The sequence below is a fragment of the Palaemon carinicauda genome, chromosome 45 (genome assembly GCF_036898095.1).
Source record: "Palaemon carinicauda isolate YSFRI2023 chromosome 45, ASM3689809v2, whole genome shotgun sequence".
Taxonomy (NCBI): domain Eukaryota; kingdom Metazoa; phylum Arthropoda; class Malacostraca; order Decapoda; family Palaemonidae; genus Palaemon; species Palaemon carinicauda.
In genome coordinates, this window is record NC_090769.1 from 16,128,711 (window position 1) to 16,144,134 (window position 15,424).

Below are 15,424 nucleotides of genomic sequence, written 5' to 3' on the forward strand. Positions count from 1 at the left end.
CGGAACCCTCGTGTCAGCTAAAACACGTAAGTGTATCAATAACTTTTATGTAAATTTCTTTAATGCTTTAATCATTAGAGTGTTAAAGTGTTAACTATTTTCATTAATTATCAAAATTAAATTTTTGTGTAAAATTTTATTTCTATTGAAACAAGTGATTATATAATTTTCAGAGTAATATTTTCTTGTCTTAGTCTAAGGTTTTTGTGTAGATTTAATATTTTAAGTAACTTAATTTTGCTGTTATTTCTTTTTGCATAAGTGTTGTAAATTTCTACAGAATATATTTATTTTTGTAAAGTGTGTATTATTTCGATCACAAATATTCCTAATTAGACCTTGCTCATAATCCCTTACTAAGAATCGAAGTAAGAGGTTGTTTTGAATAGTCTTGTTTTGTTTTGAGTGTACGTGAGAGACCTTTGGATATTCAGTGTTTGTATATATTGCCGTCTATGGATTTGCATACTTTTTCAGAGCTCGGGTATTAATTTTCAAGTATAACAGACTTATGTAAAAAAAAAAAAAAAAAGAGGGGGGAGGTGAGTTTTGAATTTGGGAGGTTATGAAATTTGCCAGTCGTAATATATAATAATATATATGCGTAAAAATCACAGGGAAACGTGATGCTCAGATACAAAAGAACCACAGGGGAAATGAAAATAGGAAACATAAAATTAAGTCCTGATTAGTTTCGTGTTACTTCTTCAGAGGACTGATTTATTGAACAAGGTTTCTTTACATATTAAATGTAAAGAAACCTCGCTCAATAAATCAGTCCTTTGAAGGAATAACGCGAAACTAGTCAGGACTTAATCTTATATTTCCTATTTTTATTTTCCTTGTGGTTCTTTTACACACACACACACACACACACACACACACACACACATATATATATATATATATATATATATATATATATATATATATATATATATATATATATAAAGTATATATATGTACTGTATATATATGTGTGTGTATGTATTAAGAATAACTTGATAGTTTGTTAATGTATAGGCCTGTGCATTTCTAATTCCTATTTTGTAATTTCCAAACTTTTTACCTCTAATAAAAGAATATTTTCTTTATCCGCAGGCTTTTTCATGGCCGTCTTTGTGACCAAGTTACGGACCTGATTACCCAAGTAAGTATGGAATATTCCCTGCATAAACTGCAAAGGGTGGTTGGGTAAATTGAATATTGCTCAGGGTCTTGGGGTGTTAGGATTAGCACTGTACGAAAAATGACCTGTGGCTTATTACGTGTCACTGAAAAACAAGGGCGGTTCCTCTCTCTCTCTCTCTCTCTCTCTCTCTCTCTCTCTCTCTCTCTCTCTCTCTCTCTCTCTCTCTCTCTCTCTCTCTCTCTCTCTCTCTCTCAAACATATTCAATTACTTGAATTAAATCTTTCAAAAATAAATTTTCCTCGGATGCAATTCCAGAAATTATTTTTTTTAAACTCTCTCTCTCTCTCTCTCTCTCTCTCTCTCTCTCTCTCTCTCTCTCTCTCTCTCTCTCTCTCTCTCTCTCTCTCTCTCTCTCTCTCTCTCTCTCTCTCTCAAACATATTCAGTTACTTACATTAAATCTTTCGAAAAGAAATTTTCCTCTTTTGTATGCAATTCCTGAAATTAATTTATGCATGTTTGATTTAACTCATTACTGACTCAGTATAATTTTTTCGTTGTATTTTTAAAGTTATTCTAGTATTTCTAATTATTTCGAGTTATTCTTATGGTGCTTTGTTTACTATATAGAATTGCAAGCTTTGGGCATTTTCCAATTACTCTTTTTATCATAATAGTTTACTTTATGAGAATTGATCGTGGTGATATCGTTGAAATATTTGATAATGATAAAAACAACAACAATAATAACAGAGATGATAGTGATGAAGTTGTTATTTTAATCTGTATCAATTTTAAGAATGTTCTTGCTTAATTTCATTCAATGGCTTTTATCCTGTCTCTTGAGATATCTGGTTTAAAAACACAGATACACACACCCACTAGAAACCTTACCTTCTTCTCTGTACATACAGTCATTGCAAACGTTCTAGAAGGATTACATTATTTTTATTCATGAGTCATATTTGGATACAAGGGAGATTTCTATATAATAAGTCAAGAAGAAAACTTCTCTGAGCCTATATAACATGTATCAATCTTGCTCTGAGCCTCTATATCATGTAACAATTTTGACGAGAGAGAGAGAGAGAGAGAGAGAGAGAGAGAGAGAGAGAGAGAGAGAGAGAGAGAGAGAGATGCGATGATGATGATCAAAGCAGAGGATGAAAATGAGGAATGGAATTGGTGCAATTTAGGAATGTTCGGTGATAAGGCCGGAATTACGAGAAGAGTAAGAAAATAGTAGAGGGATGGGAATAGAATAGTGGCCGTGTGCAGAAGACGGCGAGTTGAAATGGTGAGTATTTGATGGTGATGGTAATGGAGATGGTCGATGAAAGGAACCCAGACCTAGGAAGGACGAGAACGGTGTAGAGAGAGAGAGAGAGAGAGAGAGAGAGAGAGAGAGACTTGAAGAAGGAAATAACGATAAATTATGCGATAAGGAAAAACGAGGATTTTAGAAAGGTTAGGTAATGAGATACGAAAATGACAATGAGTAGAAGAATCAGAGAGAGAGAGAGAGAGAGAGAGAGAGAGAGAGAGACTCGAAGGAAATAACGATACATTTGGCGTTAAGAAGGAAAAACGAGGTTTTTAGAAAGGTTAGGTAATGAGATACGAAAATGACAATGAGTAGAAGAATCAGAGAGAGAGAGAGAGAGAGAGAGAGAGAGAGAGAGAGAGAGACTTGAAGAAGGAAATAACGATAAATTATGCGATAAGGAAAAACGAGGATATTAGAAAGGTTAGGTAATGAGATACGAAAATGACAATGAGTAGAAGAATCAGAGAGAGAGAGAGAGAGAGAGAGAGAGAGAGAGAGAGACTCGAAGGAAATAACGATACATTTGGCGTTAAGAAGGAAAAACGAGGTTTTTAGAAAGGTTAGGTAATGAGATACGAAAATGACAATGAGTAGAAGAATCAGAGAGAGAGAGAGAGAGAGAGAGAGAGAGAGAGAGAGACTTGAAGAAGGAAATAACGATAAATTATGCGATAAGAAGAAAAAACGGGTTTTTAGAAAGGTTAAGTAATCAAATACGAAAATGACAATAAGTAGAAGAATCAGAGAGAGAGAGAGAGAGAGAGAGAGAGAGAGAGAGAGAGAGAGAGAGTTTTCCTGGATGAGGTTCTCGCGTTACCCTTGCGACGCCAACCTACCAGACATCAGGAAATGAGGAACAGAAGACGGATAGAAAGGAAACGAATATTTCTTAATAAGGTCGAACAAATGGAGGATATTATGACATTAACATTTTGGCCAATTATGACGTTGAATAGAAACTAGAATATGACAAAAGTTTAATTTTATCTTAGAAACACAGCTTTACCATTGAATATTAAATGGTTCCTTCTCTTCTAATAGCAATAGATAGCAGACCTAAAACTAATCCGTATAATAAAGTGTGAACTAAGAAGAAGCTTTTTTTTACTTCTTTGTTCTCCATCTTGATCGTCTAATGAATGGAAATCAATTTTTATTTGCTTTTACAAGTATTTTATCTATTTTTGTAAATGATAAATGTTTTCCTCAACAGTAAATAACAGAGGTAAACATATAAAAGCTGCAAAATACTAAAATTTATTTGGGTTTCCCTACATATCTTTCTTCGTTCGATGCTCATAGAAACTATATTTTGTAAAATCTTGTTTATAGTTTGATTAACTTTTATTATATAGTTTATGAGCAATTATGCGTAGATAAATTATCTTCATTCGTTCTGCCTACATTTTTCTTTTTATATGAAAAGGTTGGTGTAATAGGCAACCAAGTGCACTGAATATGTGACCTATCACAAATGAAACGAGAAAACAGCTTCTTGGAAATTGGAATATAGTATATGGTTAAATAGGAAGCAGCAAACATATTAAAAGCAACTTGCTGTGTTGAAAAAAAAAAATACTCTGCGTTTAAGTGCACAATATCAAATGAAATGAAAATTATCCTCAGGAAAATGTGTTCAGACGATATCTACATATAATTATTAAGATACAACGATCTTGAAAATGTAGTGGACGCCAGATACATTATCCTTACCGTTTGGCGACTTAAAGAAGATGCTAGTCAAGTGCAAGCTGATGATGAAAAATTCATATGCAAAAGGAGCCTTGATAATGAGGTCATGTGAAAATGATGTAGCGTAAAATCTGAATACTCGAGACTGAAAAAGGCAAAGACAGAGACTGCATTTTAGAATAATTAGATAATTTGAAATCTGACGTTCAATGTAAAGTCGTATTATAATATGATTTACCTTCTGTGTTGTTATTTTGATAACACTCTTGCTTGATTGTTAAATTTCTTTTAAAACTGTAGAGAAAAAATTCATTTCATATTCCAGGTGTTATTAATATATTGTTTCTGTTATTATTTGTTTGGTTTAAATACTACATTAGCACATTAAACACGAATATACTATTATGTAGTCTACAGTAATGGAAGAGACAGGATATTTTATTTTATTGATTAAGAACATTCTCATATTTTCTTAACTTATCATCATCAAAGACAAAGGCTAAGTATAGCATAAACTCCAGTCTTTTCCCCCTCTTTCCCTCAGTATTGGCCAGGTAAGGGCCGTGGTAACTATGAAATGAGTTAAAGAAAAAACTAACTCGTCCAGGTATATCCATATGAGTCTCACATTCATGCTAGTATTGATGCTTCAATGTAACTACGATTTTTACATAACATTCCAGAAAAAAAGATCAATGAAAAATTTACGTGATCTATTCAGCAGTATGATATCCTGCACGTTCATGTCTTCTACCAGTTAAATTTTTCTTTGCATTTTTACTCTTTCATATTTTACAATTTTTATTCATGGAATGATTACGAAACGCCTCTCTCAAATTTCATGTTGGTCATATCCTTAAAAGTGTCACAATATTTCAGGGTCCGAAAGGGCTAAACGGGATCCATCATACACATCGGAATTTTTTAATTCTATTTCTAGAGGGATTTATGTGTCTTAGGGTGTTGGGGGGTTATTTCCCCCCCCCCCCCCGGGGGTGGGGTAGTGGGGGTTCTACAACCATTGGTATGGGAGGTTGTACAAACCAGTGGTGCGGGATGCTCCCCATTTTAGAGGTGTGATAAGTTCTTATCTCAGGGTTGTATTAAGGAAAGCTATAATCTAGAAATGTTGGGAGGAATAGGAAAGGACGGCGAGATAGTGCTGACCAAGGAAAATGAAAAAAAAATGTTGGAACCGAAGGTTCGTATTATCCAATAAGTAAAGCTTGGGTTCAATATTGGGATGCGTGGCAGCGTAGAAGGTATTAAAGTGCTACTGATGATAAATCTCTTAAGTTTTTTTTGCACTTTGTGTTTAAGTTTTTTTGCACTTTGTGTTCATCCTTGAGGTCAAGATGTGAAGTGTAGATGTTAATCTTTAGCTATTTCTCTTCAGCCACCATATATTAGGGAAAATAGATGTAAATAATGTGTGTGCATGTGTGCGTCAGCTCGCTACGTGCTTGCATAGTTGTTTTCTTTTCGAAGTTGGTATATTATAGAATATCTCATACGGAATCTTCTTCTATTAACAGAATAATCAGAAATAATGTCTGAAGAATATGCTTTAGCATATTTTGAGAAGATTGCTTCAATATCTGACTCTTCGGCTTTGCATGTCTTATTATTATTATCATTCTCATTAATATTATTATTATTATTATTATTATTAGTAGTAGTAGTAGTAGTAGTAGTATCATGAGCAGTAGGTAGTTTCCCTAACAATGAGTGGCCCAAAAGAAAAACAAGATAGGTGTAACTGGCACATTCACTCTTTCATTGCCAAGTTATTGATAAACGCTGTGTAGAAATCTTTCACGTCAGTAGCTTTCTGTATCCCAGTCTTCCACTTACCTCTATCTTGCATAAAATAATATTGGAGTAATTATTCTCATTTTTGTAACACTACATAAGCCATGTTGATTTTGAAATAAGTTTGATAATATATTCTTTCTTTACATTATAAGTATGATATTTTGAGTTAAATGTAATTTTAACAGTTGATGGTGATATGTAATTTCACTGTATTCAATGTGAGAAAATATGTTTTTTTTTTTACATATATATGTTTGTTTCAAGTCCAGACATTAAATTTAACTTTATGTGAGGAGCAGACAGTGAATACACTTCGAGAGAGAGAGAGAGAGAGAGAGAGAGAGAGAGAGAGAGAGAGGAGAGAGGAGAGAGACACACCGTCTTACCTATTAACACAGCATCATTAGCTATCATTAATTAGTGCCATGTCGTTAATTAGGTTTTTGGAAACTTGCAAAACTTCCCTCCTCATCGTCTGGAGATGTCATGACCAAGAAGGGCTTCATCACAGTGCCAATAAACTCCCTCCCCCTCCCCCGATAGCCTCCCCCGTCTCACCATTTTCCCTCCCCCTCCCCTCCCCCATAACGTCTTCCCTCCACGTGGCTGGTAAAGATTACTTTCCTAAACACTTAATGAAAACACCGGGTAGCCAAACCAACCGGTCCCCTCGCCCCCCTCGCCCCCCTCCACCCCCCTCCACCCCCCGAGTCGAAAAAAGGTCCTTTGAACCTGTGATCTGGCGGAGCTGCGATTGATTAGGTTAGACGTCTTTGTGCATAAAGATTAAAGTCCAGACTCAACCTTGAAGTCCAGACTCAACCTTAACACCCAATTTTTATTAGATTTTCTTGACAGTAAATCTCATGTTTTTGAGGTTTGTTTATTGGGATTATTGAGGAAATGCATAGGTAGAAGGAAAAATAGCTCTCATTGTGTAAGAAATAAACTAAACTATTTTATCTCGATTTATGAAGCTCAGTTAACATAGAGAACTTTGCTAATGGAAATTGATATCAGATATTAAAACTAGTTCTTTATATTATCATTTATCGCTTGCAGATTTTTTATTACTTCATTATTTTTGCCTTGTATGACAAAAAAGAAAAGAAAAAAAAAGAAAAAAAAAACGATATCGTCGCTACCATTTTTTATGTATTTAACATTTTTTCTAAGTGACTGGTTATAATCTTCGTTCTGATAGTTTTAAAACACTTTCTACTTCGTTTATCAGAGAACTTAAAAACATCAAATGTTTCAGAATGGAGACATTGTTCCTAAGACATCATATATCCACAAAGATAAGGTAATCATATCTATATACATCAGATCTTCATCCATGAAACCAAATTAACCCGATATGTTAGTATGGTCTTTTCAAGAAGAATGATTGCGAGTTAGACCACCGTTTACAGATATTTTCCTTGGTCATCTCGCATAAGCTTTAATTCAAAAGGGACCTCCCTCTATCGCCTTTAGTGTCTCGGCCTCTAGAATTAGGAGGTGAAACTCTCTTCGAAGGGCATCGGTTTCGTCCTCAGTACAAAAAGTATTTCTTTGGTTCCCTTCCATATTGAATGTCGAAGCCAAAATATTATGCATCTTTTCCTTTTATTTTGATGACTTCTATCTCGAATACTTTGCGTAATAATAATATATATTAATTTGTAGGTTTTTTTTTCTTTTTTTTTCTTTCGCGTACTCTACTCTGGAAATTTGCTAAGCAAATTAACTGTCTTTAGTCTTATCCCATATGTGTATAAATCTTGAATACGGGAATAGTAATGATCAAGATGATATTGATAATAATCTATAATCATTATCAATATTATTTCAAATCCTAATTGCTGATTAAAAAAAAAAAGAAAATTGAAAGGATGGAGAAAGAAAAAACGGCTTGATCTAACCCATTAAAAAGTAACAATTGTCTCGTCCGCTATTTAAGTCTTTCCAGTCTTCATAGCTTCTGAAAATTTCAAGATTTGGAAGCAGAATTGATGTTATTGTGAGCTTAATAATGTAGAATTAAGGTCGCATTTTAGAAATGTATTTGAAATGATGGCTGGGATATGCAGTTCGACAACTGCCTTGTTTCACGAAGAATCGTTCATTTGAATGACAAACGACTTTTCCCGATTAATAAATCTCTTATTCCATTGTTCTATTAAATTGGAAAAGTCATAGGGGTTAGACTCTCTCTCTCTCTCTCTCTCTCTCTCTCTCTCTCTCTCTCTGTGTTTTTTTCACTTTTGGGATTCCTAATTATGCTGACGTGCAAGCGCGAATACTGCATGTGATCTCAAGACATTTTTTGCGCAAAATCTTGCAAGAGCTGCAACACAGGGAGCAGCGCATGTTCCATTTTATGAAGGGACTTTGGCTAGCGGTTACCATGCGCATATTGCCCCCTAAAAATGGATTATAGAAATTCGCTATATTACAGAGTCTCCACTTAGAGCAGCTGTCGCCGACCCCTGACCTTATAAAGTAAGCAGCAGTACAGCCTCCACATTGACCTAGTTCCACTAGTCTCTTGTACACACACAGACACAAACGTGCTTCTATTGTAGATAGTTAAGTTTGTTTGTATCCGTATATATACATATTTACATGCCACATATACGACAACATACGTATATACACAGGACTCAGTCGAAATAAGGTCTCTCTCTCTCTCTCTCTCTCTCTCTCTCTCTCTCTCTCTCGCTTTTGTTCGAGACCATTATCTCTCATTCTATGTATTTTTTCTTTTTCGTAAAACCGTTCATCCATAAAATGTTTGCATGGACGTAGTTGATTTGCTTTCATGATTACTCGAAAGATGCATTCTCTCTCTCTCTCTCTCTCTCTCTCTCTCTCTCTCTCATGCAAATGCACCCTACGTAACAAGCCTAATGCGCTCACCAAATATTTGCATTTTCATGTAGACGTAACTTATTTGTTAATTGCCCTGAATATGTTCATGTTAAAGTACACACATTATGAGTACTGCACTTTACGTAGAAACGTTTGACGTTTAAGAGATTCCAGTAAGTACTGACTTTTTTTTCGGTTAACATTTTTTTATGGTTATTTTAGATGTAGAGATATTAGACGATGTCTGATTATAATTTAGCTCAGCACGACTGCCCTCTCTTTCTGTTCATATGCATTACTGTATATTACAAAATTGTAAGTGATAATAGTGGTATTGCACGTTTTTTTTTTTTTTTTCAAGACAGGTATGGACACGACTCAAGATATAGTCGCAGCCATTATAATCTTCTTTTGTTTATTTTTTTTAGTTTCAATGAACCCATTGACATCTTCCAGGTTAAATCTTAATGCTTCCTACTTGCCTACAATACTTCTGGAATTTTAGGCCTCAGGTTAAATATACATAACGTCAAACACCTTACATTCTCCTACTTACACCTCTGTATATTTAATCCTCCATTTTTCCTTCTTTTGTATATTTAATCCCCAATTTTTCTTTGTTTTGTATATTTAATCCTCATTTTTCCTTGTTTCCTTTGCATTTATTTTCGTTTGCAGAAGTTTACATTAGGAGATAATAACATTTTACATAGTAATTTGAATAACGATTTACTGGAGCTCTTCCCGTTGGCTCTTCATACTCGGACAGTTGCAACACTGCAAGTCGCGTCTCTCTCTCTTCTTATTCACTGTCCTTTTGTTCCCCGGGGTCATGCAGCCTTTCCTCTGTGATGGGGGAACTCTTGTCTCCATCTAAGCAGGGAATTATATGATAACTTTCGTTTTCTCCCGTTTCACTGTGAATTTCGTCTATGTTTTCTTACATCCCTAGCATTCTAGAAGAATTTTTGTTTCTCTCTCTCTCTCTCTCTCTCTCTCTCTCTCTCTCGGTACTATGAATTTTTCTAAATTTTCTTATATCAGTATTCCAGATAAATCTAATTCTCTCTCTCTCTCTCTCTCTCTCTCTCTCTCTCTCTCTCCACATACGTGCATACATATTTATATTTATATACACACTATATATATATATATATATATATAGAGAGAGAGAGAGAGAGAGAGAGAGAGAGAGAGAGAGATACATATATATATAAATATATAAACCTTTTATCCATATCATTTTAGAAAAATCGATTCTCTCTCAATCGGAGTAGGTAACTTGTATGCGTATTCATATTTACTAAAATAAGATATTTGTATGACGTCATGATAGAGTAAGAGTTCTTAAATATATCGACATTTTTATAGCATATGATATATAACATTTTGAGGCTTTTGGAGCGTGCTCAATATCCATTTCTTTTCTGGTCACTAGATAGATTCCCCTTCAGAAAACTATTTTGTAATAAAGGGTTTAGCAATACCCTTAGAAGAACCTTCATCATCTGGAATCGTGAAAGATATTTAAGAAACTTCTATAAAGATTTCAGCGTTGTGTGATGATTCATCCATATTTATCTGAAAAGATGTATGGGAGTTTGCACACTATTATTATTATTATTATTATTATTACTATCCAAGCTACAACCCTAGTTGGAAAAGCAAGATGCTATAAGCCCAGGGGCTCCAACAGGGAAAAATAGCCCAGTGAGGAAAGGAAATAAATAAATGAAGAGAACAAATTAACAATAAATCATTCTAAAATAAGAAACAACGTCAAAACAGACATGTCTATTGACTATTGCCTCTGGTCTTGTGTCTATTGGCAACGTTGCCCTTGGATTATTCGTGTAATAATTCATGTAATGTTTTGTGTAAAAATTCGCCATTTTAAGAATCCCAGATCTACCAAGTATCTTTGTCCTTACGGTGAAAATTTTATTCTAACCCATGCTAGCAAGGGCTTGCGGTATGAGCAAGAAAAGTTGGTGAATATTTTTTTGTTTGTGAAACTAAATTAAACCTATTTCTCTTGCCAAAATGTATTTTAGTTTTAGCATGTGGTAATACACTCCCGACGAAAATACATAAAAGGGATAGAATAAAAACATTTGTGAAATGTCGTTGGGAATCCTTGCTGTTCAAACCCGTTACTTCTTGATTTGTGGTGGTAGATTTTAATTCATAGAATCCATTTAAATATATTTTTCTTATTTCAAACTTACGACAACATTTGATAAAAATATCTCTGTTTTATCAGGAAATACTTTCTAATCTGATCAATAGAATTTTTCGATGTAAGACCACACATTAATATACGTTACAGTATATAAAAGAATAATTTAAAAACAAACAATCATAACACCAATATCACGAATCATAAGCAGAGAATATAAAATGAGAACTATGTGCTTGGAAGGGTGTAATTAAAGTTTTGAGGAGGAGGATTATTTTGATACAAGCCGTCTTGCACAGTATGCCCATAGATATGACCCTAATTAGGCTAAACCTCTAAGACAAAATTGCCTTTACTAGTGGGGCGGGTAGCGGGGGAAAATGTACACATTTTGATACAAGCAAGAGATTTGGCATGAGAACTCATTATCTCCATAAATCAAAATCACCCTCCGGCCACCTCAATATGTGGCTATTCCCAAGATGGCCGACACTTTTCCAAAATGGCAGAAAATTTGTTCTATATTTCAAATATTTTAATTCCAGAAGCATACAAAGTTGCACAATCCATATAATGAATGTGAATTGGGATTTCGGCGTTTTTACTGCCATTAAGAGATAAACTGAACCCTTCTTTCAAATATGCCCACCATACTTCAAAAATGCCTACCAAAAATATAAATTATCATATCTTGTTAGATAACAATATATTTTGTGTATTAATCAGTTTTAGCAAGTACAGCTGCAGAGAGTTATGCTTCTGAGAAGCATGATGTGCTGCCGAAGATATGGCCACAGAATTTTCCACTCCCATCCGACAGACTGACTTTCTCAAGCCATTCTTACTCAGAAGAAATATGCTTAGGAAGCACAATAACAACCTGTTGGCGTCCTGCATTTGCACTAGATGAAGTGAGGGGATTGTTATTGTTAAAGTGAGCTGGGGGTACATTCGTGTAATATTCAGGAAGAGAATGTTTTTTTTTTCCATTGTGTTGCATGTTGGATGATTTGGACCAAGTTTCTGTCCTCACCCTTTTCCTCGGCGCTCGGATGTTGAAACAACGATATGCCTGTTTAAAGGTTTAAAGGCCACTCTTGAATGGTAGAGGCAATGGACTGTGATAATGCCATAGCTAGCAGGACAATACCTTAGAGACTGACCATATACACATACAATCAGCACTCAGGCCCCCTTTCCACACGAGTTGGAACCAGGGAGGGCAAGGCAATGGCTGCTGATGTCTCAGCAGGCAGACTCATAGGCTCCCCCATTCATACCTCACAAGGATGGTGAGGTTGCAGACACTACTAAAAACTATCGAGTTTGAACGAGACTTTAATCCCAGTCTGGCAGATCACCAGACAGGAACGCTTTCAATACACCACTACTACCCTTGGAAGGATGTTTATGTTGTTGTGGCACTTTAATTATGATCCAGCTTATCAATAGCACAAGTTGTGAATTTCCCTTTTCTTAGTAAAGTGAGACAAGATACTTCTCCACATCCCTTGCTACACCTGCCTCTCCCAACCCTTTAGTCAATTCCAGATGCTGATGCTGATTCCAGATTGATGAAATATATAGATGAACTAACGCTTTCTGGTTTTTGTAACGATCCGGAGACCAAGGTATATTGGAAATTGAGGTTCTCTTGACTTCGAATGTCTGGTAAATGAAAAGGCTGAAATCCTCCGACAGTTGAAATTCAAAACTTGTGCTAAAGCTAGATGAGTAGATGAGGTGCCATATTAAAGTTGTGATTTTAAATCACCACCGTGTGTAGCACACTATGAAATTTCCTACAAACTTGGTGGGACAGTTTCTCTACTAGTGTCTGCTATTAAGGTTCCATCAAATTTTTTCTCCTGTTCAGGCATAAGCTTCCTTAATATCTTTGGCTGCTTTGACCAGGATTATTGCATAATTGTAGTCTCCTGCCATGGCTAGGGCTTCTCCCACTTTCCCTGTGTAGGCAAGCCAGATCTCTTCCCTTTTTGAAGTTTCCCTTTTGAAGCCCTACATTTCTGGGATTCAGGCGAGTATCTGTTCTTTCAAACGTATTCGGTGTACAAAAGAAGCATCAATGTAGAGCTTTACAAATGATAAAGTTCTATCATTATAAAATAGTAGCACCCATCTGTAGTCAACGGCTTATGTCATATGTACATCTTAAGTTCAGCAAAAGCATGGGCTTATGCCTCTTGTCTGTACTGCACATGATCATCTCCAATTTTCCCGGAAGTTAGTCAGGCACTTTCCCAGTTGTACAGTGTACACCCTTGTCAGGCAAGATGGGGGATACATATGGTTCCGCAAAACAATATCGTCACGACTAAGTTTAACCAGAAGTTTTCATTTAATATGCATCCATTAGTCTTTCATATGTGTCCTCTTGGCATAAGCAGCAAAGTTTTCAGTTAGTCATACTATCTCCCCTCAGGAAAGTCGTCGACTTCAAAGATAGCGCTGCCATTGCCTTTGTTTTGTAGGCCACGGGTTTATCCTTATACCACCTATATAACATATACGCACTTTCAGATATGGGATACAACTAGGCTCAGATATGTCACAAACCTTTACTGAGCTGGAACATCCTGTCAGTTCAGGTGTGGCTGTTTAACTTTGATCTGGGGCTGCTAGCTAAACAGCATTTAGGAAACTAATGAGAAATGTCTACCATTAGCTAGCAATGAACCCCATGCTGAGTCTCACAGCTATAGCGTCACCCGCGTACCATGATAGTGCACTGAAACTTCACCATTACACTGTTACGTTGAGCTAATTATCAATCTTTTAAATGAGGATGTAAATGAATTATTCTGAAGTTACGACGAATCCATATATTGCTTGACCTTTTATTTCGTATTTGAACTCATGCAACAATTTTTGGCAGACATTTTTTATATAGTGACAGCCATCTTGGATATTTCTAGGCAGCAAATTAAGTATGTAAAGTCTTCCTTTCAATGCTTTAACATAAACTGGAATGAACAAGAAATTCAAACGTGATTAACCAATTAAATGTCAATATTCAGATATCCACAAGAAGCCATTTTGAAAACCTGGTGGCCATTTTGGGAAACTGCAAAATTTTCTGTGGCTGGAAATTGGTGATGGAACAGAATGTCAAAAAAATCGTTGTGCCCAATTCCATGCTTGATCACAATTTGTACCTTTCACCTAATATTTTGAAGTGACCCGGTCAACCATATCTCAATAAACATAAATGGAAATTTGGTCCCACGTTTCATTGTAAGAAACTTTGCTTAGTTATATATTACAAGTGAGACAAGTGATTCGACAGGAATAGAAATACATAAAGAAAAATGCTTGAAAACTTAAATTTCTAAGTGAGACTAAGATAGCGTTCCGTACAAGAATAGGTGGACATAGACAGGTCTATAGGCTATTTATTAAGAAATCTTGCTAGTTTGAAAGTTAATTTTCATCGTCAAAAGTTTGAACAAAGATAGTTCTATTTTAGGGTACTATTAGTAAAAAATCGGAAAATTATTAGTAAAATATATTTATTTACTGAAATGAATATAAAAAACTAGTTATCATGATATTTCTGCCTTGAAATCAAATGTAAAGAATAATATGATACAAAACCAACATTCAAACAAAATACAGTGCAATTATCATTTATTCCATGTCATAAGATTTGGATTTTGAATGGCAAATATACTAAGAGAGAGAGAGAGAGAGAGAGAGAGAGAGAGAGAGAGACAGTTGAAGGGTTCTTCAAGATTTTTTTTTTTCATTTTTAATATGTATAATAAAGGTTTATGTGTCTTTGGGTGAGACCATGTTCATTGCCACACTCCTTTTTCGCTTGAGAGAGAGAGAGAGAGAGAGAGAGAGAGAGAGAGAGAGAGCCATTTGAAGGGTTCATGAAGATATTTTTTTTTTCATTTTTAATATGTATAATAAAGGTTTATGTGTCTTTGGGTGAGACCATGTTCGTTGCCACACTCCTTTTTCGCGAGAGAGAGAGAGAGAGAGAGAGAGAGAGAGAGAGAGAGAGAGCCATTTGAAGGGCTCTTGATATTTTTTTTTTCATTTTTAATATGTGTAATAAAGGTTCATGTATCTTTGGGTGAGACCATGTTCGTTGCCACACTCCTTTTTCGCGAGAGAGAGAGAGAGAGAGAGAGAGAGAGAGAGAGAGATTTGAAGAGTTCTTGAAGATAATTTTTTTAATATGTATGATAAATGCTTGTGTGTCTTTGAGTGAACCCATGTTAGTTGCCACACACCTTTTCGCTTGAGAGAGAGAGAGAGAGAGAGAGAGAGAGAGAGAGAGAGGCACGCTCCCCTACCTTTGTCTCAAGTCTAGTCTCACTCTGAAATAAGAGACCAGGCTCGGCTTCTGTTACAAAGGAAAACGAAATCGTTCATTCTGGCCTCTGGATTCTTG

At 35.4% G+C, this 15,424-nt stretch overlaps 1 long non-coding RNA gene across 2 annotated transcripts in view; it reads left to right on the forward strand.

Moving 5' to 3' along the window:
• The window catches only part of LOC137634916 (uncharacterized), a 138,990-nt gene that overhangs the window by 73,033 nt on the left and 50,533 nt on the right, over positions 1-15,424 (forward strand). For both annotated transcript variants that reach the window (XR_011042588.1, XR_011042590.1), the window contains exon 2: positions 1,102-1,150. This is a non-coding gene — a long non-coding RNA (uncharacterized lncRNA). The remainder of the gene's footprint in view (positions 1-1,101; positions 1,151-15,424) is intronic.